The sequence below is a fragment of the Dermacentor andersoni genome, chromosome 9, assembly GCF_023375885.2.
Source record: "Dermacentor andersoni chromosome 9, qqDerAnde1_hic_scaffold, whole genome shotgun sequence".
NCBI classification, from domain to species: Eukaryota; Metazoa; Arthropoda; class Arachnida; order Ixodida; family Ixodidae; genus Dermacentor; species Dermacentor andersoni.
Window position 1 is genome coordinate 68,851,117 of NC_092822.1, and position 25,711 is coordinate 68,876,827.

Here is a 25,711-nt window from a genome sequence, read left to right on the forward strand (position 1 = left end):
CACATTGTAAACAATTTGAGAACAAAACTGCCATAATGGCTTTGTATGTAATATAGCAGACTATAAAATGGTAGTCTTGCTGCATGAAAAGAATATGCTATTAAAACATAAGCATCTGAACTAGGAAGCACAAATATATCAAATGTAAACCCTACCACTGAGTTCTTATACAGGAAAAATAAGAAATTTGGCACATGCTGCTGTGCCTTGGTCTCAATTGTAAGTTCCTGCTTTCATTGCTATTTTTCTTATGAGCAACTTCAAGAAATTTATTTACACAACCACGAACAGATTTCAGGCGAATCCACATTTAAGGTAAGCCAAACATTCCATGTGCTGGCGTAGCAGTGATGTCACATGAAGGCTGTAAAAAAAATTGCAGTGTTTCAGAAATTTATTTAGGCTCAAAATCTTTACAGCCTCTTCTCTGTGTCAGAGGACATGTGGTTGTCGAGGATTTCCTTCCACGAAAAAGATGCAGTGCAGTGCATGCATTAAAGGGGGCACTTTCTTGTGTGGCTGAGAAGATGCCGCTTGAGGCTGCAGTTCTGAGTGAATTCATTAGGGCACAAGTGGCACTTGAAGGGGCGCTCGCCTGTGTGCTTGTGCAGATGCTTCTTCAGGTTGCTATTGCAAGTAAATTTCTTTGTGCACAGGTGGCACTTGTAGGGGCGCTCGCCTGTGTGTGTACGCAGATGGTCCTTCAGGTGGTTACTGAGAATGAATTTCTTTGTACACAGGTGGCACATGAAGGGGCGCTCGCCTGTGTGTGTGCGCAGGTGTGCATTCATGCTGCTCTTGTACTTGGTCACATAAGTGCACTGCTGGCAGTAATGCTGTTGGCCTCGCACAGACACGAGTGACCGGTATTCATCCATGGACTTCGACAGCGCGAAACCTGCAAAGACACAAAAAGCATCGGAATGTGTTGCAAACCATGTGTCACAGATTTCATGTAACTAGCGTGCTCAACCTGGCAGTCAAAAAGATTTGCCACACTTGTATGTAAAAAAAGTCATACCCATGGCCTACACAACCCCCATATTAATGTTAATGTTGTGGCAAGAGTGCACTGATGCAGTATATGTGTTACTCAAATACTTGAGTACTTACTTATAGTAAGTACTCAAGTACTTACTATATGTAAATCACAATTCTGAATACAAGCTCCCTCAGGCAATGGAGAGAGGTTAGATTTGGCAAGCCATTTAGATTAAGCCAAAATAGCCAAATTACTGTGTATATGTAACACTCGATTATGCAATTCAAAGGAGTATTTCATTTTTTTAAAGACCAAATTCCCACAACGCAGCACAGCAAAAGCATGGTTCATGACACTATGAATGGACAGGACAAAATGAACAAAACAAGTTAATATAAAAAAAAATGAACAATTTAAAAAACCTAAGCAAAGAACAAACACACTACTTATAAATATTACAATGGCATCAGATATGTTAGTAGAGGAGAATGCTGCCATGTTACTGTGCATTAGACAAAGGAACATTTCTCTCTATTAACACATTACAAACATTTTTGATCATTAATTTTTGACTGTTTCCGCAAAAGCAAAATGATACAAGGCACTGAAGGTAACGTATCTAGCAATTTGTATTACTGCCACTCACATTACTGCAAACAATCACAAACTAAGCAAAATCTCTTTGAAGACAGACACAGTTCCACACTACACATTGCCCTGACTGAAATACACTCTCTGCTAGTACATTCGAGTGTTGCAGTACTGCATCGCTAGTACTTTGCCGTACACATAGTACTAGATGACAATTGCATAGGTAACAATTGATAAACAGTTATATAACTATGACAATGGCGAATCAATCATATATACAACTGCTCTGTCATGTGACAGAGAAAGCAAGTGGAAGCTTTCTGCGAAGTATCAGGTGAGCCGGTTTTCTAGCAAAGCCTGATCCACACAACTTCTTGGTAGTTTTGCAGGAGGAATGGACACATCTGTAACAGCATTGAAATCGCTGTTAAAGCATATGTGAGCACTAAAACATACACACGGATTCGTTTACTTTGCATCAACAAACGTATTTAGCTTGAGGTGTGGTATTATGCTTCACAATTTATTGTGATATCAATAGCTATCACAAACAATTATTTAGACTCATGCAAAGTCTACTTCCTAAGATTAATAGTTTTTTTAATGCAAGAGCAGTGCTGTCGCAAACATTTCTATCTGCCCAGCCTTGATCACAAAGGCTCCTTCTTCAAACAATAAGTGTACAGATGCTCCTGCCAATGCTTACATAGCAGGTCAAGTTTAATTGGTGAGTACTTATGATATAGTGACAGCGTTTTACAGCTGCCGTTTGAGGTCTGTCTAAGTAGGAGCGGCTAGGTCTTCTCGGTGCCTTGCACAAACAACAACATCAACAACAAACCACAAAGCTTGCCTTTGTGCATAGCCATTCGCCACCAGCATTTCCCGGTAAACATTACGGTTACATAAGCTGTAGTTGCGAGGAAGCATGAGAAGCACTTGGGGGATCATTGAATGGTATCACGTTCCACTCTTAAAGGTGAGGCTTAAGCGTCCTCCAAATTTTTCACTCGTGCAAGAGCACTCAGTCGACTTCAGACTGAGTTACGCCAGAAGCTTTAGTAGCAGTCTAATCTCCGACTTCTGAATCTTCTGAAACAGAACCTGTGTAAATGCCCTTAGTCATTAGTGCACAATATTGTGCAACACTGTACATTACTGTATACGGACTGGTACAAAGCACATGATAGCTTAAGCACCAGTTCTAGGTGCCAGACTAGACCAGTTGCTCCCAAAAAAATCTGAGCGAACACAATAACCAAGTGTGAGGAAGTGCATATATGCTTACCAACCTGATAACCATTGCTTCGGGAGCCTAGAGATTCTAGGAAAAAAAAAAGAAGATACAGATATTTTAAGCAATGAGTAAATGACTTGCTCCTTGCACGATAGGCACTTTCCCATTCAGGGTGTCTACCAAGTTGACATTTCCAAATTCCCTGAGTTTTCAAGGGTTTCCCTGAATGCGTTTGAAAAATTCCCTGAGTGATGCAGAACTATGTTTTATGTCAACACGGGCTGAAACCCTGTCGCCCGATGCTGTCACTCTCTAGTAAGCATATGAAAAACAAATGTAAAACAATACGACTTAATCCAGTTTGAATACTAAGGAGTGGTGTTTATGTTATTCAAAAAGAGATAGAAGGGAGGGGTTAGTAAAATTCACCGCAAATGGAGTTAGACATTCTCAAATACAAGTAAAAAGGAGATGCATACAGATGCAAATATTTTCGAATACGAGCTATTTCTATCAAATGATAGCAAGCTCAGTGGTATGAGGCCTGAACTTAGTCCCAATTGAGATTCTCTCTAAACAGCTCATAAGTCAACCTCAACTGTACTGACACAATCTCAGAACGCACACGACACCTCAGTGTTGTGTTTCATTGCTTTAAAGAGTTTGTTTCGGTTTTGATGAGAAAACCTGCATCTCGGCATCAGCCAACACTGTGTTTTGAGCTCAAGCTCCTTCAAAACAGCGGCACTACGCTTCCTTTCCCTTTTATTCACCAATGCGTAGGTCCTTTTTGTTCTTGTCCTCCTTCCGCCACTCATTCGCCTCACGGATCATTTGAAGCATCTTCTTGGTCAGTTGCACAGTCCACATCCCATTTTTCGAACTCCCTAGGGGCTGCGAAAATGTATGAAAAAACGGCCAGTTGGAAAAAAAATAAATGCATGCCATTTACTGCCCTTAAGGGCTCAAACCACCCCAGGCACATTTGAAAATGCTCTGAAGGCCTGTCGGTACACATATTAGGCATATCAGTGCTCGCACTGTGACAGGAGATACCGGGTTCATGCACGTGAAATTAAGGAATACATACTGTGTCCCATGGCAATAGCCCCTTCGCATGCTTTTTATGTTTCACTGCAATACATTTGCATATGCTTCACCAAGTAACATTTGTGTACAAAGGCGAAGCTGACTCTCGGGAACCGGCATCATGCAATCTACCGTGCTTTCCACGCTTCTAAGCCAATAATGAGGACCACAAAGGCGGAGTCGGTGGCATTGCTGACAGCAGCGAATCCTTTCAATGGAAAACACGGCACCCAACGTCAAGAAACTTAATAGCGAACGTCGAAGCAGCTAGGTTTAGCGTTGCAGCAGTGGTGTCTCTGGGTGCCAGCAGATCTGTGTGTGAGAGCACCAGTTCGAGGCGGCGAGGTAATCAAAACGGCAGCGGTGGTGGCTTTGATTAATGCCCTTTCGGACCTGCAGTCATGGCAAAAAGCGCCGGAAAATCGGACGGCAAAGGGTTCTTGCGTCCGAAATTTCAGACGTTCTGAAACATTGACTCTATGGGGTGCGTGCTGGTGCCGCGAAGCTGTGCCAATTATCGGGCATCTGGAAAGTCGGTCGTTGACTGTACACTGGCAACTCCTCCAGTTGACAACAGGTCGACAAAGACGATTCATTACAATTCCTGTCTCTTACTCGAGCCAGCATTACAGCGACTTTCACCCCTATCAATAAAATTACAGGTAATTTTCCCTGATAGAGGCATAAATTTCCTGAGTTTTAACTGAGTTTTTCCAGACTACTCAAAACCCCTGAGAATTCCCAGTTTTCCGGGTTAGTAGACACCCTGCCATTTTTATATTTGCAAAGCCACTGTTTTTTCTGCATAGCATAGGCATCACTATGCGAGTATTGACACCAAGAAATCTGAATAAGAACTTTTTGCATAGTCTACGAACCAGGTGCACATTTTATATAATTCAGATCTTTTTCTTTACTTTCAGTACTTATATTAAAAGCAGCAATTGATTACGTTTATTTATGCTTCTTTGATGTTTCACCAGAGAATTCCCAAGAACAATCTGAGCAGTTGTTTCTGCATTACTCCCATTTGAAAAACCACTGATCAGGATACAATTCAATGTATCCCAATGTATGCTGCGCCTAATACTTTTTAAAATAATATGTTAAAACATAAAAACACTAATGATGAGGACATTTTTACCAGTAATGAAATAATAAACTGCTGTCACAGAGCTGCAGCCTCGGCAGAAATGCTGAGCAATGTCGCAGTTGTTTAATTCAATTTTAATTATGACCTTGGCTATTTTTTATTCCATAAAACTTTCAAATTTTTGTGTTGTGCATGGCCAAAACACTCAACTTCGTTTGAGGGTGGAACGGATAATGTGATCAAAAACAAGACAGCGCACGTGCATAAAAAGAAGATAATTTAAAGACTGTCAGATCCAGAAATTCCAGGCAGATTCCATACATACTGATCAGTGTATTTGAGAAATCCAAAAACAAGAAAGGAGCTGACAGATGGAATAGCACACTGTGGTATAAAGTTTGTAAACAGGGATAAGGTGCCTCAGAAAGGCTGGCCAACGTTTCGATAGGAGGACCTATCTTCGTCAAAGGTGGCCTCGTCATCCTCGGCGTGTTAGTTTTAAAGGGTTAGTGCAGTGACGTCACGTGCGGGTGTTGTCGCTGGCGGCTGGTTTTAAAGAGAGATTACCAGAGGAAACAAGCGCTGTCGTCCGACGTCTGTGAGCTTTATTCCCAAGACGAGGGGACAAGAGTGTGAGAGTGGGCACGCGGGGAGAAAAGAAAAGAAATAAAAGCAGAAAAAAAAGAAAAAAAATGGACAAAAGGGGGCTGGGGGAAGCCAGGGCGGCACCAAGACAGACAGAAAAAAAAGGGGGGGGGGAGAGTGAAAGAAAAAGAAAGAGAAAAATGAAATTTTAAAGAAATACGGGGGCTTGGGAGCGTGTTGGGGATGCAAAAGGTTAGGAGGTATTCAGAGGTAGTCGTTGGCGGCATGTTTTTGTGGCATTAGAAGGGCCGGTGAAGCGGTCAGTGCGCGAGTAACACAAAAGACAAAAAAAAGAAAAAAGAAAACCAGACGGAAGTTTCCTTCCAGACAGGAAGGAAACTTCCGCAGAACTAAACCACTCCAATGTTATAGACATTTCAAAAACATTAAGTCAAAAAGAAATAGACGTACTCAGCAAGGGCCTAAACTTTTGCCCTATGAACAACACAATAAATGAATTCGAGCTTCACAAGGACCTCTCAGAATTCTCCCGACGAATGCGTATCCGACACTTTTTTGCAGACACACCAGACACCGGGACGACACCATTTAGAGCCCAATCCACTTGGACTCCCGAACCAGAACAAGCCATAGAACTTGACATATACCTTAAAACTGTCACTAAAAAAATTATAAGCCAATCCAAGACATCTAAGCGACCTAAAAACATAACTGCGCCGGAGAGTCATATCATTTCAAATCTGAGTTGCCGGAATGACATTGTTATTAAGGAAGCAGATAAGGGTGGTAGTATAGTTATTTGGCCAATAGAAAAATACAAGCACGAGGCTTACAGACAACTAAACAACCCAGAACATTACCGCAAACAAGATAACGATCCGACATTGTCCTACACAGTGACAATTACCAACAGGCTGAAATCACTTTTGGCTGATGAATTCATAACACCGTCAGAATACAAATTTCTTAAACCAAGCAACAATACTGCCGGGCGTTTTTACCTGCTTCCGAAAATTATTAAAATTCCATCCGGTGAACTATACACTGCTAATATCCCAGGCCGTCCGATAGTATCAAACAACACCCCGACAGAGAGCATCTCCACATTTCTTAACCACTACCTTGGTGACTTGCCAAAAGCACTTCCGTCATTTGTACAAGATACGCCCCACCTGCTGAGAATTATAGAGGACATTAATACTAAAGGCACACTACCCCACAACACAATTCTCGCAACACTAGACGTCACGGCGCTGTACACCAACATTCCAATCCCTGATGGTTTATCTTCGATAAAACAAACGCTGTCTAAACACAATGCACAACACTCTACTGAAGTCTACTTGTCTCTCCTTGAATTAGTTCTAACACATAACTACTTCGAATTTGAAGAGAGTTACTACCTACAGATACATGGTACAAGCATGGGTACGCCTTTTGCACCAACCTACGCGAACATATTTATGGGGATTCTAGAAACAGATTTCCTATCGCGCTGCACTACCAAGCCCCACACATACCTACGATACATAGACGACATACTCATAATCTGGGGACATGGTGAAGACAGTCTAGATAAATATGTAGCCTTTCTAAACTCTGTTCACTCAACAATAAAATTCACATCAGAATCCTCAACTGAGCGCATAAACTTTCTGGACACAACAATATACATTGACAATGGTGAGCTAAAGACAACGCTGTATAGGAAACCTTTCGACAAACAACAGTACCCAGAATATACTAGCCACCATCCCAGACATTGCAAACAAGGCATCTTTAAAGGCCAAGCCACACGACTACGTCGCATTTGCATTGAAAACCAAGACTACTTAGATAGACTCGATCACCTTAAAGAAACGCTGTCAAACAGGAACCACCCAAACAGTGACCTTCAAACAGCCTACATCGCTGCAACCAAACTTGATCGAGCCGAGGTCCTCAAGCCCCGACCGAGGATCACAAGAACAACAACGCCTCTTCTTACAACTAAATTCTCAAACGGACTCCCAAACATGAATAACATCCTAAGTAAATACTACCCAATTCTCACCAGCAACCAGAAACTTAAGAAGATTTTCCCCGACCCTCCCAGAGTAGCCTACAGACGCAACACTAATTTTAAAGATGTTCTTGTGCACGCCAAACTACAGAAAAAGAGGAAGTTGGGAACCAATCCCTGTGGCCGCCCCAGGTGCTCTACATGCAAACACATTCAATCTACTACTACAGTAAAAAGTACAGCGTCGAATTACGCACACAAGGTAACTTCGGCTTTCACCTGCAATTCAAGCAACGTAGTCTACTGCCTAGAATGCGCCGCTTGTAGCAAACAATACATAGGTGAGACTGGACAACAAATTAATACAAGACTCAACGGTCACCGCGCGGACACAAAACACAATTTACCCAAAGCAGTGGCCAGTCACTTTAATGAACATGGTCATATATTTGACAAAGCAAGGCTCTATATACTACAAACAAATTTTCGTTCCCCTCGCGAAAGGAAGTATACGGAATCATACCTCATACACAAGTTTAATTGCCTACACCCGACAGGAATTAATTTGGCACGCGGCAACTTAGAATCTTTAAAAGCGGTAACTTAAATCTGAAATTCTCATATCATCAACCAAGACACAAAACACATTAGGCTACCAGCTAACTAATTCTTAACCTCACCTACTCTTCCATTTCGAAAAAATTTTTTTCCTGCCTACTACTCAATTTAATGTACTCTTTCAGGTTTTTACGTCGATACCAACTGTACGACCCCTTCTTCCATGTACACTTGCCCCCGCCCGCTTCTGCGCGTGTCACCCTCCTGTTTGTTATTCCGGTTTCGGTCCCCCTCCCCCTCTCCTTCCCCCCCCCCCCTTTATTAGTCTATTTTTTTTTAAACCCCCTCCTCAACACATTCCGAAGTCAATATGCCTTTTTCGGCGCCTCAACCCAGAGTATCGCCATTTCTGGATGCCGCCGTAACGACACCTACGTTGAGCGACTGGGGCAGTGCCCCTTGAAAGACCATGCCGCTGCCTTTCAGTCACCCCAAACACTGCACCGCAGACTCCTCGTCGCCATCTTAACTATTTCAAAATTACTCGACGTATTGCTGCTATGCTACTCAAGTCATTTTCAACTTATGTTTTTTTTTGCGTCTGGTTTTCTTTTCTTTTTTTGTCTTTTGTGTTACTCGCGCACTGACCGCTTGACTGGCCCTTCTAATACCACAAAAACATGCCGCCAACGACTACCCCTGAATACCTGCTAACCTTTCGCATCCCCAACACGCTCCCAAGCCCCCGTATTTCTTAAAAATTTAATTTTTCTCTTTCTTTTTCTTTCACTCTCCCCCCCCTTTTTTTTCTGTCTGTCTTGGTGTTGCCCTGGCTTCCCCCACCCCCATTTTTCCCCTTTCTTCCTTTTTTTCTGCTTTTATTTTTTTTTCTCCCCGCATGCCCACTCTCACGCTCTTGTCCCCTCGTCTTGGGAATAAAGCTCACAGACGTCGGACGACAGCGCTTGTTTCCTCTGGTAATCTCTCTCTTTAAAACCAGCCGCCAGCGACAACACCCGCACGTGACGTCACTGCACTAACCCTTTAAAGCTAACACGCCGAGGATGACGAGGCCACCTTTGACGAAGATAGGTCCTCCTATCGAAACGTTGGCCAGCCTTTCTGAGGCACCTTATCCCTGTTTACAAACTTTATACCACAGTGTATTTGAGAAAGGCATTTATAATATCATGTGGTGATCAAGAGAAGCTTTAGACCAGACTAAACAGTCCTGTTTGATATAACCCCATTCAGACTTGTCACTTCAGATTAATAGTTTGCGAAGTATTCTACCCACTTACAGAAATTTTTGAGGCTGTTGTCAGCACACCCATGGATCCAGGATCGCAGGTGGAAATTTTGGGATCGGACCCAGGTTGGCCCGAGGCAGGTCAGTGCTGGAACCCGACCCAGCTGTGGCTGGCTCCCCACCCTAGAACCAGCAGTTGGGTGCGGTGGGGTTTAGCTTGTTGGCCCTTGAGATTCAACTTCACAAATTCTGAGAGCATTCCTGGTGGATAGTATCTTGTTAGTAAGCCCTCATAAACAAATCACAAGAAGGTTGGGCCATAATGGCACGGTTATGAGCGTAAGCGCATGTGGAGCAGATCACACCGAGTGCAATGCATCAACTACGCTCATGGGGTCTGAGAGTTATGTGTGTTGAGGATGCGCCTCACCATATATTTTAGATGCCATGGCCGACCACGTTTAGTGCCCACAGGAGGCACTGATAAATGAAAAACTGAAGCTTAAATAGCTAGATATTCATCCAGAAAGAAAGATATAACAGTTTTTGACAGTAAATGTCAAAGCAAAAGTAACAGAAAGGTAGAGTATTGATAGCGATATCCCAGAGGCAACTACACGAAGTAAGGATCATAGTTTTATCGGTGTCAAGTGTACTCAGACAAGCATGAACAGATCTCACTTGACGATCATGAACTTTCTGTTGCAATGTGAGCAAAACCTTTGCACCATCTCTCAAAAACTTGAGATTGCACGATTGCCAACACTAGGCGCGTTGGACTGCAATGCTCATCGAAGCACTGAACGTCTAAGCTCCGCCTTTGCACTTGTCGTGGAGATTACCTCAAAGAAATGGTGTGTGGACCACGGATGGATGTGCGCAAAGTGGATAAGCACACTAGGAAGAGAGGGAAAATAAGAATGCATTCCTGCCTCCTACCTACATGGTATGTTGTAAAGACCAACTAGACAGGCTCATTTCTCCGGTCACGACAAAGCTGCCCAATAGAGACTGGAATGAAGCGTATGATGCAATAAACACACCATAAGACTAAAATAAGCCTGGTACCTTCATATAACAACGCTGAACTGAATATATGCGTAAGAATGATGTAAAAAATACTGGCGTTTCAAACAAAGAAATAGAAAAGACCAACTCTGAGTAAACTGTAATCAGATTTCCCAAACAGCAGACAATGCTGCCATCACTAGAGAGGCATTTCGCACAACCTGCATTCATTACCACAAATTTGTTTGTCACATATTAAAAAACATACATAGGTGTATAAATAGCATGGCTTGACGAAACCTTCTGTTGCTTACACTATTTGCATAGGTTCTGCAGCACTGCTTGGTATATACGAAATTGGGTATAAAGGCAAGAAACGTTTTCCAGTAAGGCAGCTCAACAAACCAAATTCAAAATTTTGAATTCGCATTGTCACATTATGGTGACGGTGAAAAACATAGCAGCAACAGCTGTGAATTGCGAAACTAACTCTTTATTGGGCGAACCTGTGACCCGAGAAAAAACAAAACCGGATACACTGAAAGCAGAACACAATGATAGCAACAAGTTTGGCGAATGTAGAAAATGTGGTCAGCAGGTGAAGGGCTTTGGCCTTTAGGAAATGACTCTTGAAAGGTTTCAGCATAATCGCTGGTGTCCTTGTGCCTTCCAGAAAGCACTTCACGATTCGTGACATGCATACAATCAGATTATAAAAGGTTGAGAGGATGGATAGAACCGTCGAAAGCATTTGAAAAACTTCCGATACATGGAGACAAGTCCTGCGCTGAGCAATAACCTTTCACACTTGTTAGTCGGTGAAAAACGGTAACCAGAGGAAGATAAACACGTAGATGTGTAAATATGCAGTGTGAAAGAGAACTACGCTTGTAGTCAAATAACATGCAGTCTTCACATTAATGACCATGATCGTCATAATTGCAGTATTGCGCCAATGACAACCAGTGCCTGCCTGTAATGCACACCACGGAAACAAGTTCAGGAGAACACGATGCACACCAATGTCATCAAATGTCATTAAAGGTTACACTACTGCCATTTTTCAGAAGCAAATGCAAGCACTACAGCTAAGTGACCTACCACAGAGATAGGTCGACTGCTTCAAGTGCAACGCATAAAAATTGGAGGACGCTTAAGCTTCGCCTTCAAGAGTGGAACGCCATAGCATTATCGCACCCCGTCTGCACCGCCCGCTCAAACGATCTACGAGAGCCAAACGTCGCGATCGGCACGGACAGCCGGGCCGCGACACGCCATGAAGGCGGACGTGATCATGGGGCGAGTGGCGCGCCACGTGTCGGGGCAGCGCCGTACATTGCAAGGAGGGGGTCTTCTGCGTTTGCCGCAAGATGGTTCTGCGTGTGCGCATAGCACAGAAGAAATGTAGTGGAAACGTACTTTGCTACTTGTGAAACTGCGACTTCTGTAATTTACATGCTCATAATTACCGATCTACATCACAGTATAACTTTCTACGGCACGTTTCTAAGGCCACAATGCATTCACTAGAGGTGCTTTTGTCCCTCTCTCCGTGTCACACACCAGAGACCCTAATTCGATTCCCACCCAGCCCATCTTGCAAGTTGTTTTTTATTTATGAAGTACCTTCTGGGATTTATTGCTCACGGCCAATGCGCCGACACCGACGACACCAGCTTTCCTGCGACGCGAGCTCCTTAACGCTGTCACGTTAAAACTGCACCACAAGACTGCATTCCAGAGCCTCCTGCTGTCTCCACAAGATGGCAGGTTAGTTGACAGCAACAAAAGAATCGTGGGGCAGTATGCAAAATATGATGCGAACAAGAAAAAGGAACAAATGTTGCCAGTGAAACTTTCTCGGACAAGCCACGTGATTCTTCTGGCACATAAAGTTCTCCACACAGAAAGGAAGTAAATGCAATTAAGCTAAAGTGATGGGAATAGCATTGTACAGACTATGCATCCTGCAGACAACCACCTGTCGATACCAGCCATATGGGAAAATAATTGTTCATCAAGCAATGCTGAACATTGGTCAGGGCTGTGTAGTTTACACAGGACTGCCGAGTCCTTTTTTTTTAATTTTCTAGTTTATGCTTAAGTTATGAATGATAAGTCGGAGCCATACACAGGTGGGAGTGTTGTCTTGACAGATGGTAGTAAGCACTTAATCTCGGCAAAATTCCACAGAATGTGCACAAGAAAGCTGACATGCTATTCTTAGATTTCTTTCTTTCTTAATCAAGATCATGTCTTAACTGACGTTAAAAAGAAAGATGAAAATTAGAATTATGATGAAGGTTGTTCAGCAGTGTATGAATCTCAAAGCACAGCATAATTCACATAGCAATGCCAATACCATTGGTAGGTTAACTTACCAGAATATTTATGTATATTGCCGTAATCCCCTAAAGAACATCACACTGTCATTAGTTCATGAAAGTCACATGCTGCCAGTGTAATCCTGCATGCAACCTTGGTCTCCGGTCAACACGTTGGGATATCTCGGCAGCCGATTCAGGACGGAAACAATATCTATTACACTATTTCAATACTGCATACCATCTCCATGTAGCATGTACATAGTACGTGGCTAAACATTACCGGTGACTTCTCTAGACTTCCGACGTCCACTTACTCATGTCACAGCAACAATGTGCAAGTGCTTATGGAGTTTGCTAATGCTCAACCACAACTCTAATACTGGAAATTTTAACCTCGAGAACAAATATGCTTAAGTCATGCATTTCACATTGTGAACAGTTTGAGAACAAAACTGCCATAATGGCTTTGTATGTAATATAGCAGACTATAAAATGGTAGTCTTGCTGCATGAAAAGAATATGCTATTAAAACATAAGCATCTGAACTAGGAAGCACAAATATATCAAATGTAAACCCTACCACTGAGTTCTTATACAGGAAAAATAAGAAATTTGGCACATGCTGCTGTGCCTTGGTCTCAATTGTACGTTCCTGCTTTCATTGCTATTTTTCTTATGAGCAACTTCAAGAAATTTATTTATACAGCCATGAACAGATTTCAGGCGAATCCACATTTAAGGTAAGCCAAACATTCCATGTGCTGGCGTAGCAGTGATGTCACATGAAGGCTGTAAAAAAAATTGCAGTGTTTCAGAAATTTATTTAGGCCCAAAATCTTTACAGCCTCTTCTCTGTGTGAGAGGACATGTGGTTGTCGAGCATTTCCTTCCACGAAAAAGATGCAGTGCAGTGCATGCATTAAAGGGGGCACTCTCTTGTGTGGCTAAGAAGATGCCGCTTGAGGCTGCAGTTCTGAGTGAATTCATTAGGGCACAAGTGGCACTTGAAGGGGCGCTCGCCTGTGTGCTTGTGCAGATGCTTCGTCAGGTTGCTATCGCAAGTAAATTTCTTTGTGCACAGGTGGCACTTGTAGGGGCGCTCGCCTGTGTGTGTACGCAGATGCCCCTTCAGGTTGCTATTGCAAGTAAATTTCTTTGTGCACAGGTTGCACTTGTAGGGGCGCTCGCCTGTGTGTGTACGCAGATGCTCCTTCAGGTGGTTACTGAGAATGAATTTCTTTGTACACAGGTGGCACTTGAAGGGGCGCTCGCCTGTGTGTGTGCGCAGGTGTGCATTCATGCTGCTCTTGTACTTGGTCACATAAGTGCACTGCTGGCAGTAATGCTGTTGGCCCCGCACAGACACGAGTGACCGGTATTCATCCATGGACTTCGACAGCGCGAAACCTGCAAAGACACAAAAAGCATCGGAATGTGTTGCAAACCATGTGTCACAGATTTCATGTAACTAGCGTGCTCAACCTGGCAGTCAAAAATATTTGCCACACTTGTATGTAAAAAAAAGTCATACCCATGGCCTACACAACCCCCATATTAATGGTAATGTTGTGGCAAGAGTGCACTGATGCAGTATATGTGTTACTCAAATACTTGAGTACTTACTTATAGTAAGTACTCAAGTACTTACTTTATGTAAATCACAATTCTGAATACAAGCTCCCTCAGGCAATGGAGAGAGGTTAGATTTGGCAAGCCATTTAGATTAAGCCAAAATAGCCAAATTACTGTGTATATGTAACACTCGATTATGCAATCACCTATTCAAAGGACTATTTCATTTTTTTAAAGACCAAATCCCCACAACGCAGCACAGCAAAGGCATGGTTCATGACAATATGAATGGACAGGACAAAATGAACAAAACAAGTTAATATAAAAGAAAATGAACAATTTAAAAAACCTAAGCAAGGAACAAGCACACTACTTATAAATATTACAATGGTACCAGATATGTTAGTAGAGGAGAATGCTGCCATGTTACTGTGCATTAGACAAAGGAACATTTCTCTCTATTAGCACATTACAAACATTTTTGATCATTAACTTTTGATTGTTTTCGCAAAAGCAAAATGATACTACAAGGCACTGAAGGTAACGTATCTAGCAATTCGTATTACTGCCACTCACATTACTGCAAACAATCACAAACTAAGCAAAATCTCTTTGAAGACAGACACAGTTCCACACTACACATTGCCCTGGCTGAAATACACTGTCTGCTAGTACATTCGAGTGTTGCAGTAGTGCATCGCTAGTACTTTGCCGTACACATAGTACATAGATGACAGTTGCATAGGTAACAATTGATAAACAGTTATATAACTATCACAATGGCGAATCAATCATATATACAACTGCTCTGTCATGTGACAGAGAAAGCAAGTGGATCCTTTCTGCGAAGTATCAGGTGAGCCGGTTTTCTGGCAAAGCCTGATCCACACAACTTCTTGGTAGTTTTGCAGGAGGAATGGACACATCTGTAACAGCATCGAAATCGCTGTTAAAGCATATGTGAACACAAAAACATACACACAGATTCGTTTACTTTGCATCAACAAACGTATTTAGCTTGAGGTGTGGTATTATGCTTCACAATTTATTATGACATCAATAGCTATCACAAACAATTATTTAGACTCATGCATTGTCTACATCCTAAGATTAATAGTTTTTTTAATGCAAGAGCAGTGCTGTCGCAAACATTTCTACCTGCCCAGCCTTGATCACAAAGGCTCCTTCTTCAAACAATAAGTGTACAGATGCTCCTGCCAATGCTTACATAGCAGGTCAAGTTTAATTGGTGAGTACTTGTGATATAGTGATAGCGTTTTCCAGCTGCCATTTGAGGTCTGCCTAAGTAGAAGTGGCTAGGCTTTCTCGGTGCCTTGCACAAACAACAACAACAACAACAAACCACAAAGCTTGCCTTTGTGCCTAGCGTTAGCCACAAGCATTTCCCGGTAAACATTACGGTTACATAAGCTGCAGTTACCAGGAAGCGTGAGAAGCACTTGGGGATCATTGAATGGTATCACATTCCACTCTTAAAGGTGAGGCTTAAGCGTCCTCCAAATTTTTCACGCAAGCAAGAGTCAGTCAACTTCAGACTGAGTTACGCCAGAAGCTTTAATAGCAGTCTAATCTCTGACTTCTGAAACACAACCTGTGTAAATGCCCATAGTCATTAGTGCACAATATTGTGCAACACTGTACATTACTGCACACGGACTGGTACAAAGCACATGATAGCTTAAGCACCAGTTCTAGGCACCAGTTCTAGGCACCAGACTAGACCAGTTGCTCACAAAAAAATCTGAGCGAACACGATAACCAAGTGTGACGAAGCGCGTGCATGCTCCCCAACCTGATAAACATTGCTTCGGGAGCCTAAAGATTCTAGGGGGAAAAAAAAAGAAAGAAGAGGATATGGATATTTTAAGCAATGAGTAAATGACTTGCTCCCTGCATGATAGGCACTTTCCCATTCAAGGTGTCTACCAAGTTGACATTTCCATATTCCCTGAGTTTAAGGTTTTCCCTGAGTGCCTTTGAAAAATTCCCTGAGTGACGCAGAACTATGTTTTATGTCAACACGGGCTAAAACCCTGTCGCCCGATACTGTCACTCTCTAGTAAGCTTATGAAAAACAAATAAAAAAAACCCGACTTAATCCAGTTTGAATACCAAGGAGTGGTGTTTATGTTATTCAGAAACAGATAGAAGGGAGGGGTTAGTAAAATCCACTGCAACTAAAATGTCCTTGAAAAAAATCGCAAATGGAGTCGGACATTCTCAAATACAAATAAAAAGGAGATGCATACAGATGCAAATATTTTCGAATACGAGCTATTTCTATCAACTGATAGCAAGCTCAGTGGTATGAGGCCCAAACTTAGTCCCAATTGAGATTCTCTCTAAACAGCTCGTAAGTCAACCTCAACTGTACTGACATAATCTCAGACCGCGCACGACACCTCAGTGTTGTGTTTCATTGCTTTAAAGAGTTTGTTTCGGTTTGGATGAGGGACACCTGCATCTCGACATCAGCCAACACTGTGTTTTGAGCTCAAGCTCCTTCAAAACAGCGGCACTACGCTTCCTTTCCCTTTTCATTCATCAATGCGTAGGTCCTTTTTGTTCTTGTCCTCCTTCCGCCACTCATTCGCCTCACGGATCATTTGAAGCATCTTCTTGGTCAGTTGCACAGTCCACATCCTATTTTTCGAACTCCCTAGGGGCTGCTAAAATGTACGAAAAAACGGCCAGCTGGAAAAAAATAAATGCATGTCATTTACTGCCCTTAAGGGCTCAAACCACCCCAGGCACATTTGAAAATGCTCTGAAGGCCTGTCGGTACATATATTAGGCATATCAGTGCTCGTACTGTGGCAGGAGATACCGGGTTCATGCATGTGAAATTAAGGAATACATACTGTGTCCCATGGCAATAGCCCCTTCGCATGCTTTTTATGCTTCACTGCAATATATTTGCATATGCTTCACCAAGTAGCATTTTTGTACAAAGGCGAAGCTGACTCTCGGGAAACGGCATCATGCAATCCACCGTGCTTTCCAAGCTTCTAAGCCAATCATGAGGACCACAACGGTGGAGTTGGTGGAATTGCTGACAGCAGTGAATCCTTTCAATGGAAAACACGGAACCTAATGGCAAGAAGCTTAATAGCGAACGCCGAAGCAGCTAGCTCTAGCGTTGCCGCAGTGGTGTCTATGGGTGCCAGCGGAACTGTGTGCGAAAGCGCCAGTTCGAGGCGGTGAGGTAATCAAAACGGCAGCGGTGGTGGCTTTGATTAATGCCCTTTCGGACCTGCTGTCACAGCAAAAAGCGCGAGAAAATCGGACGGCAAAGGGTTCTTGTGTCCGAAATTTTAGACGTTCTGAAAGATTGACTCTATGGGGTGCGCGGTGGTGCCGCGAAGCTGTGCAAATTATCGGGCATCCGGAAAGTCGGTCGTTGACTGTACACTGGAAACTCCTCCAGCTGACAACAGGTCATCAAAGATATTTATTACGATTCCTGTCTGTTATTCGAGCCAGGATTACAGCGACTTTCGCCCCTTTCAATAAAATTACAGGTAATTTTCCCTGATAGAGGCATAAATTCCCTGAGTTTTCCCTGGGTTTTCCCAGACTATTCAAGATCACCGAGAATTTGCAGTTTTCCCGGTTAGTAGACACTCTGTGATTTTTATATTTGCAAAGCCACCGTTTTTTCTGTATAGCATAGGCATCACTATGCCAGTAGACACCAACAAATCTGAATAGGAACTTATTGCATGGTCTGTCAAAAGTTGGAAACTATGAGCCAGGTGCACATTTTGTATATTTCAGATCTTTTCTTTTACTTTCAGTACTTATATTAAAAGCAGCAACTGATTACGTTTATTCATGCTTCTTCGGTGCTTCTTTGATGTTTCACCAAAGAATTCTCAAGAACAATCTGAGCAGTTATATCTGCATTACTACCATTCGAAAAACCACTGATCAGGATACAATTCAATGTATCCTACTGTATGGTGTGCCTAATACTTCTTGAAATAAAATGTTAAAACAAAAACAACACTAATGAGCACATTTCTATCAGTAACGAAATAATAAACTGCTGTCACAGAGCTTGCAGCCTCGGCAGAAATGCTCAGCAATGTCGCAGTTGTTCAATTCAATTTTAGTTATGACCTTTGATATTTATTATTCTTTAAATCTTGCAAAACAATTACATTTGCAAAAGGCTAACTTGCCATGTTGGAATGCAGAAGACTACAGCCCCGTCTACAGCCTATGTAAAGGCCTTGTGTACTAGCTGGCATCAACTTCCACATTATGCTTGTTGAAAGACGCTCTGGATGCATTACAAAACCAAATAAGAATGTTTTCACGGTCAAAGCATGACAATGACGTGCAGAGCACGTCCAAACATACACAGCTGCTGCTATCACTAGGTTGAAAGCACCTGTTAATAGGACATGCCTGTAGCCTAGAAAGTGATGAAATATACATGTTTAAACAACACCATGTTCTTGGCAATGCTCGCCAAATCATGTTGATTGTAACACTGCCACAGCTTGCCAGAGGAGCATGAAAGCTGTACATATGATGTGATGGAAAGGAATAGGCGAAAGAATGTGTCCTGATGTGCCTCTCACATCCGGTCTGTCATTAGGAATTATATTTAACGGATAATGCAAGAAATTCCTCTGCTAGTATCTTAAGCCGGTTCCAAAGTGCAGTATGCACTTTGTGTTGTGCATGGCCAAAACACTCAACTTCGTTTTAGGGTGGAACGGATGTGACCAAAAACAAGACACCCCACGTGCATAAAGATAAGATAATTTAAAGACTGTCAGATCCAGAAATTCCAGGCAGATTCCATACATACAGATCAGTGGATTTGAGGAAGGCATTTATGATATCATGTGGGGAACAAGGGAAGCTTTAGGCCAGACTGAACAGTCCTGTTCGATATAACCTCAACCTCATTCAGACTTGTCCCTTCAGATTAATAATTTTCCAAGCATGTGTTCCTGCCTCTTATCGACATGGTATGTTGTAAAAACAAACTAGACAGGCTCATTTCTGGTGTCATGAGAAAGCTGCTCAATAGAGACTGCAAGGGAGCATATGGCGCTACAAACACACCATATCAAACAAGCATGGTATCTTGATATACCCACACTGAACTGAATATATGTACAAGAATAACATAAAAATATGCTGGCTTTTCAAACAGTGAAAGAAAAGTAATTCCATGTAAGCTATAATCGGATTTCAAAAGCAACAGACAATGCTGCGATGGCTATAGGCCTTTCTCAAAGCCTGCATTCATGACTAAAAATGAGTGTGTCACATTTTAAAATGAATAAAAAAAAGATGATTGAATAAATAAATAAATAAATAAATAAATAAATAAATAAATAAATAAATAAATAAAAGGGTGTGCAAGTACCATGGCTTGATGTAACCTTCTGTTGCTTACGCTATTTGCACGGTATCTGCAGCACTGCTTGCTAAATACGAAATTGAATATAAAGACAACTGTGTTCCAGTAATATGCAAAGTGGCAAACAAATGCAGCTTAAGGAATCAAATTCCCAATTATGAATTCGTATGGTCACATTGTAGTGACGGTGAAAAACACAGCAGCAAAAACTGTAAATCACGAAACTAACTTTTTATTGGGCGAGAGCCTGTAACTTGGAAAAACAGGTTACACTCAAAGCACAACACAATGACAGCAACGAGCACAGTTGGCAAACATAGAAAACCTGGTCAGCAGGTCAAGCAATTCAGCTTTTATGCATGACTCGTCGTAGGTTCCAACATAATCACTGGTGCCCTTGTGCATTTGAGAAAGCACTACACAATTCACGTTGTGCATACAATCATATTACACAAGATTTAGACAATGGATAGAACCATTAATAAGATTAGAGAAATTTCCTGATACATGGAGGCATGTCTTGCGAAGAGCGATAACGTTTAACAGTTGTTAGGTGGTGAAAAAAGTGGTCACTCGAGAAGATAAACAAGTACATGTGTCAATGTGCAGTGAAAAGGAGAACTGCGCTTGAAGTCGATGTGTAGTCTTCCCATAAATGACTATATCGTCATTATTGCACTGTCACGCTAATGACAACCAATGAGTACCAGTGATGTGCAACGTGGAAACAAGTTCATGAGAATAAGAGGCACACTAACGTCATCAAATGTCAATAAAGATTACACTGCTACCATTTTTGAGAAGCAAAAGCAAATGCAGGAAATGCAAGCACTAGAGCCAATTGACCTTCCACAGACATATGTCTACTGCTTCAAATGCAATGCATAAAACTGCACCTCAAGACTGCATACCAGAGCCTCCTGCTGTACCCACAAGATGGCAGGTTAGTTGACAGCAACAGAATAATTGCGGAGTGAGAAACATCAGAACTGTGGGACGGAATGCAAAATGTAAAGTGAACAAAAAGAAAAGAAAAATGTGTCGCCAGTGAAATTTTTCTTGCCTGGACAAGCCATGTGTTTCTTCTGGCATGCCAAGTTCTCCATACAGAAAGCAAGTAAATGCAATTAAGTCAAAGTGAGTGGAAAAATGTTGCAGAGACTATGTAGCTTGTAGACAACCACCTTTGAACACTAGCCATATGACTAAACATTTGCTTATCCAAGCAATGCTGAAAACTGTTCAGGGCTGTGTGGATTACACAGGGCTGCCGGGTGCTTCTTTAATTTCCTAGTTTATCTTCAAACCATGAATGACAGCTCAGAGCCATACACAGGTGGGAATGTTGCCTTGCCAGATGATGGACAGCACTTAACATCAGGAAAGTTCCACAGAATGTGAACAAAAAAGCTGACATGCTATTCTTAGATTTCTTTCTGAATTAAGGTGATGTTGTAACTGATAGGAAAAAAAAGAAAGGAAGAGAAAGATGACAGAATAATGATAAAGGTTCCGCAGTGCTGCATAATCCACACAGCAACCCTGACAGCTGTGGTATGTCACCCTAACGTGATGTTAAATGTATTTTGCAGTTAACACTATAATCATTTCATGCATGTCATATGATGCCAGTAACCCTGCATGCAACCTTGGTCAGCAGTCAATATGATGGGATATGTTGGCAGCTGATTGAAGCCAGAAGCAACTTCTACTACGCAATTCAATATCGCATACCAGCTCAATGTGGTATTTACAATGGATGTCACTAAACACCACCGGTGGCGTCAGAAGAGTTCCGATGCCCACTTACTCATGTCATTGCCATGAACTGCAATTGCTAATGGGGTTCGCTAATGCTCAACCACATCTTTGATACTGGACGTTTTAAGCTTGACAACAAACTGTGCTTGAGCCATGCGTTTCACATTGTGAACAAATAGAGAACAATAAAACTGCCATAATGGCTTAGTATGTAATATAGCAGCATGTAAAATGGCGGCCTTGCTGCACGAAAACAAAAGAAATTGCTATTAGAACATAAGCACTGAAACTAGGAAGCACAGATATATCAAATGTAAACCCTACCACCAATGTATTCCTAAACTACGTGGAAAAACAAGAAATTTGGCTCATGCTGCTGCGCCTCGGTGTCACCTGTCAGTTCCAATTTTTCTTTGCGAGCTTCTTATATTATGTGTAACTTACAGAAACTTATTTACACATCCATGAACAGATTTGAGGCCAATCCACATTCAAGGTAAGCGAAACTTTTGATGTGCAAACATAGCAGTGATGTCACATGAAGGCAGCCAAACAAACTGCAGCGCTGAAGAAAATTATTGAGGCCCCTGACCTTTAGAGCCTCTTCTCCGTGTGAGCGGACATGTGCTTGTAGAGGGTTTCCTTTCGTGAAAAGGATGCAGCACACTGCTTGCAGGAAAAGGGACGCTCTCCCGTGTGGGTGCGCAGGTGCTGCTTCAGGTGGCAATTCTGGGTGAACTCGTTCGGGCACAGGTGGCACTTGAAGGGGCGCTCGCCTGTGTGGCTGCGCAGGTGCTGTTTCAGGTGGTAGTTCCGAGTGAACCTGTTTGCGCACATGTGACACTTGAAGGGGCGCTTGCCTGTGTGGCTGCACAGGTGTGCGTTCATGTTGATCTTGTACTTGGTCACATAAGTGCACTGCCGGCAGTAATGCTGTTGGCCCCGTACAGACACAAGCGAGTGGTATTCGTCCGTGGACTCCGATGGCAAGAAACCTACAAAGTCACAAAAAGCATCAGAATGTGATACAAACTATGTGTCACACATTTCATTGAACTAGAGTGCTCAACCTGGCATTCCAAGAGTTGCCACACTTGTGTGCAAAAAAGTGATAACTCTGGCCTACACAGCTCCCATATTAAACAAGAGTGCACTGGTGCACTATATGTCTTACTCAAGTACTTATCTTTCTATATGTAAATTATCCAGGGAAAATACGGGGAATGCGGGAGATGGAAATTCAAGACGATGAGCAAAACGTGAACAAGGTGAATGCAGGAGCCAACGTTTGAACAAGGTGAATGCAGGAGCCAACGTTTGAACAAGGTGAATGCAGGAGCCAACGTTGAACAAGGTGAATGCAGGAGCCAACGTAGAAGACAAGTCCACTTGTCGAAACGTTGGCACCTGCATTCACCTTGTTCACGTTTTGCTCATTATATGTAAATAAGTATTCTGAACACAAGCTCCTTCTGGCAATGGAGAGAGGTTGGATTCGGCAAGCTATTTTGATATTATACCAACATAGCCAAATTACTTTGTATATGTAACACTCTATCATGCAATGACCATTTATTTTTATTTACACAATACTGCAGGCAGCAATGCTGCCCAAGCAAAGTGTTACATTATTACAAGTATTAAACAAAGTATTACAGTTCTTTTTTACATTAAATTCAGACAATGCAGTACAACAAAACCATCAACTGATAGCTGAACACGTGAAGCATATGGAATGAAATATAATTATATTGTTATGTTCACGACAATATGAATGAAAGAAATTATTATAAATGCAAATGGAAAACATAAGAAACCAAAGAGAGAACAAGGACATCTTTTATAAAAGTTAGAATAGCATCACATTTCTTAGTGGAGGAGAATACTGCCATATTTCTTTGCATCAAACAAAGAAGCATTTCTCTATATTAGTGCATTACAAACAAATATCAATTATTTTTTTCATTGTTTCAGCAAAAGCAAAATGAAACTGCAAGGCACTGAATGTAACTTATCTACCAATTTGTGTTTCTCCCACTGACACTACAGCAAAAAAGCACAAACTAAGCGACAGATCTTTCAAGACAACCACAGTTGCACACTAAACATTGCCCTGACTGAACTACATTGTCTGATAGTACATTGCAGTGTTGCAGTGCTGCATTGCTAGTACTTTGCAGTACACTTAGTCCAGACAAGACAAATACATAGGTGGTACTAATCTGTAAGCATTGATATCAATATCACAATAGGAAATCGATCGTATGTCAAATTGCTGTGTCATGTAGCAGGTCAAAAAAGTGGACACATTCTGTGAAAAACTTGGCGAGCTGGTTTCCCAGCTAATCCCAAGCCACACAACTTGTGGCTGATTTGTCGGAGAATCGGACGTATCTGCAACAGCACAAAGATCACCATTAAGGCCGATGCAAACACTAATAAATCCATACAAGCTTTTTTTCTTTTGTATAAACAAACATATTAGGTTGGTCACAAACAATTATTCATTGACTCACGCAAAGTATACTTCATGAGATGAATATATATATATATATATATATATATATATATATATATATATATATATATATATATATATATATATTTAATGCAAGAGCACTGTTGTATTAAGCACAAATTTTCATCCACCCAGTCTTGATCACAGTGATTCCTTCCCCTAACAAGTTTCTCAATGCTCTTGCTAATGCTTACGCAGAACATGAGAAGTTTGACTGGTGAGTACTGGTGAAGACTCTCCTACAGTCACTGAACATAACATTTATATTTTCATATCTCACTCCTTAACTTTTGTGTTACCATGCCCAAAGAAGTCAATCAATTTGAATGACAGTTTTTTTTACTGTTCTACAATGTTGCTGTTCAACTTTTCCCCTGGGTATCACAATTGCACCATATAAAATGATGACTGTATTTTAACGATTGGTCAGATTTGATAATATTCGGAACATTGGGCAATGTGGAAAAATGAAACTTCAACAGAAGGTATTATCGAAACCAGCGAAGCATGCGATAGCTTCAGCACCAGTTTTAGGTGCAAGGCTAGACCACTTGCACAAAAAAAATCCGATAGAAGACAATAATCATGTGTGCGGAAACGCACGCATGCTCACCAACCTGATAACCATTGCTTCGGGAACCTAAAGATTCTAACGAAAGAAAAAAAGGATACAGGTATGTTATACAATGAGTAAAAGACATGCACCCTGCACCATAGGTGCTTACCCGTGTTTACATTTGCAAAGCCACTGTTTATACTGCAAAGCATAGGCATCACTATGGCAAGTATGGACAACAACAAATCTGCATAATAATGTTTTACATGGAATGCCGAAAGTTGGAAACTATGAGCCAGATGCACGTTTTGTATATTTCATATTTTTTTTATACGGTCAGTATTTACATTAAAAGTAGCAATTTATTACTTTTATTCATGCTTCTTCGGAGCTTCTTTGAAGCTTCACAAAACAATTCCCAAGAGCTCTCTGAGATATCATTCCTGCTTTACTTTCATTCAAAACACCAGTGATCAGAACACAATTTAGTGTATCACCATATACGTCCTGCCTAATATTTCTTGAAATTACAGTGAAAGCTCGTTAATTTGAACTTCAATACTTCGAACTGTGCGATTTGGTCCGGTCAAGCTCCGCAGAAGTCTATGTATAAAAAAGCCCGTTCGAACGCAAGAAGGTTCCACCTTGGATAATTCAAACTACGCTCACCTGGCACACAGCCAGAGAAACGCGCCTACTGCCTACACACAAGGCTGCGTTGCCTCCGGAACGGAGGCAAAATCGGAAAACTAACCGGCGCGGGGTCGGCCAGAAGTCAGTGGCGGCTGCCACCTCTCCGTTCTACGTGATCTCTGAGACTTCTTGCCCGTCGCAAATCTCGGAGGCACTGCAAATCTTGTGCAGCTGCTAATGTTGTGCGGCAGATGGCGCGGCAAGCACCAAAACACAGCGAATCAAGTGCGTCGCAGCTGCGCTTGCAATCAAGAACCAACGAATCGAGGCCTTCGCCACCTTCACATGTCCGGCGTCTTTGTCTCGGCAGTCTTCATCGGTTGTGCACGTTTGTTTTCAGCTTAGGAGGTATCGGCCGTCGCGATTCTTTCTGATGGTGTTAAGCCTCGGCTAACGTTCGTTTCGGTGGACATCGGTGGTGTGGCACAGTCAAGGCTAAACCCCATTAGCGCGATTTCGTGCGCG

The 25,711-nt window shown here is 42.0% G+C and overlaps 1 pseudogene; it reads right to left on the minus strand.

Annotated features, from left to right (window-relative positions):
* Positions 1–413: 413 nt before the first annotated feature.
* On the minus strand, positions 414–23,956 carry LOC129384185 (uncharacterized; annotated as a pseudogene).
* Positions 23,957–25,711: the final 1,755 nt, after the last annotated feature.